This window comes from Meleagris gallopavo, chromosome 5 (assembly GCF_000146605.3).
Source record: "Meleagris gallopavo isolate NT-WF06-2002-E0010 breed Aviagen turkey brand Nicholas breeding stock chromosome 5, Turkey_5.1, whole genome shotgun sequence".
NCBI classification, from domain to species: domain Eukaryota; kingdom Metazoa; phylum Chordata; class Aves; order Galliformes; family Phasianidae; genus Meleagris; species Meleagris gallopavo.
Window position 1 is genome coordinate 41,318,796 of NC_015015.2, and position 2,566 is coordinate 41,321,361.

A 2,566-nucleotide genomic window follows, 5' to 3' on the forward strand; every position below is an offset into this window, starting at 1 on the left:
CTCTCTCTCTCTCTCTCTCTCTCTCTCTCTCTCTCTCTCTCTCTCTCTCTCTCTCTCTCTCTCTCTCTCTCTCTCTCTCTCTCTCTCTCTCTCTCTCTCTCTCTCTCTCTCTCTCTCTCTCTCTCTCTCTCTCTCTCTCTCTCTCTCTCTCTCTCTCTCTCTCTCTCTCTCTCTCTCTCTCTCTCTCTCTCTCTCTCTCTCTCTCTCTCTCTCTCTCTCTCTCTCTCTCTCTCTCTCTCTCTCTCTCTCTCTCTCTCTCTCTCTCTCTCTCTCTCTCTCTCTCTCTCTCTCTCTCTCTCTCTCTCTCTCTCTCTCTCTCTCTCTCTCTCTTCTTCTTCTTCTTCTTTCTTTTCTTTCTTCTCTTTTCTTTTCTTTTTTTAATGTAACTTACTTTCCCCTGAGCTTGGGGACAAGCAAAAATTCACAGCAAGGACAAGAAAGAATTTTTTTTTCTTTGATGGAGTAGGGAGCAAAAGAGAAATTTTTTTTGCCATATGATTGCCATATGATTTCAAATGGTGTAATTCTAGATAGAAATGTCTATGCAAAGTTTTTTCTCTATGACCTATTTGCTCAAGATAATGATGAGAAGGTTGATACATTTGGATTGTTTAATATGTTTTAGCTGCTAAAACCCAAAAGACAAGCAGCAAATAGTTGTACTTCTGCACGCTTCCATTGCATGATGGACACGTAAGAGTTTCAGAGTAAGTAGACTGGGATTCCTATTGGGTGTGGGTTTAGCATATAATTTCACTGAAATAACAAGCTGTAAATTTTATTTCAAAAGGCATCTTTTGAATGTATGCACATGCTAGCCTTTCATACTTTGATGACTGATGCTAGAGGAATCTTTATCCTCCTTTTTCTGTTGTAGGCCTCAGGATACCATAGTTTTAGGGTGAGCTAGGCACCTTACTTGTAGCAAATTTCTTATTCAGGGAATTCAGCTTTCCTCTAAGTGAAAGATCACAAGCCCAAAATGAAGACAACAAATGTGGTTACTGTTCTAATAAGATAGAAATGGAAGACAATCATAAAATGTGTGGTTTGATCCCAGATGATGAAATGTATATATATGCGTGCAGAGTATAACTGGCTTACCTAGATAAAAAATCAAAGTAATATTAAAGATAGTGTAGTTTAAGCTTCTTTTCTGTTTGAAGAAGAAAATATATAATGATAAGTGATACTGACAAAGATTCTTCTCATTAAGTACACTTCCGAAAAAAATCAGAAATCTACTTACAATGAAATTCAAGGATAGCTATGGGAGAACTACTTAAGCAAATTCACAACTGTAGTCTTAATAATCTAAAAAGACATATATAAAATTTGAAGAGTGTTTCTTCTTACTGTAATTGCTTTCCAGCTGCAGAACAATTCATGTATTTCAGCCTACAGCAGAGTTGGGGATTCTGTGTTAGCCACACAGACAGACTTCATTTTTTTTCATCTGGATAAGAATATTGAGGAGTTTTCATTAGATTTGGGGAAAAAAAAAAACAAAACAAAAAAACAGAGGTAAAAGTGGACAATGATCTTTTGGAGATACAAAGTTTAATATCAGTAACCTTTTTCCTTAGACTTGTGAAAATGGGGCCATCTTCACTTAGTAGAAATGTCTGACTACAGATGCTAGTTAAGGGAACTATAGAGCAGAAGTCCCAAATGTGTGCACATACAACTCATTAGAAACTCAAAAGTGATGAATTCTTGATCCTTATTTGCAAGTGTTCATTGAATGTGGGGACAAATCAATGGTTACAGACAACATTTCACCCATCGTCCATTGTTAACTGCTAATAACTGACCTAAGTGTACAGATAAGATTGATGAGTGGAATAAAAAAAAGTTTAAGTGAAATTATGTTGAACTGGTATCTCAACACAACTTTGTTCAGTGCTACAGTTCCTTTTGAAGATTGATTTACAAGCAGGTCCTTGTTTTCATAGATTCTGTCATTAAAACAAATGTCCCTTGCATGTAGTTTGTTAGCAAAAAAAAAACCTCCAAAAAACAAAAAACAAACAAACAAAAAAAACCCACATCTGAAGAATGCATGGACTTTTCATTAAAAAGTTTTTACTGGAAACTATTATTGAATTTCTTCATAAGAACATATAGACATTGGTTTACTATTGACTTCAAATATTAGCAATTTCTTCTGTAAGCCAATAAAGAAATACAATGAATGTGATGTTAAAAAGAAAATTAAATAGCTTATGCTATTTTCTACTAGAGTAGTTCAACTATATCTTTTCTCTCAATCATTTTCTCTTTTTAAGAGAGAAAATTTCTTCCTCTAAGAAAAGTATTGATTTTAATTTTACAAGGAAAATAACTTTATGCATATTATATTGTTAAGAAGTTAAGGGTCTACATAAGGCACTTTATTGATGATATTGAAAGGAAAATTGCCTCAGATTTTGACAGTGAAGTGGTTAATTTCCATCTATAGTATTTCTTCACCATAAATTATAACATGGAGATATTATTATTTTTTTTCTTTAGAGCATGAGAATAATTGTTTTACTCAGTGGGAAAACAAACAAACAAATGACAA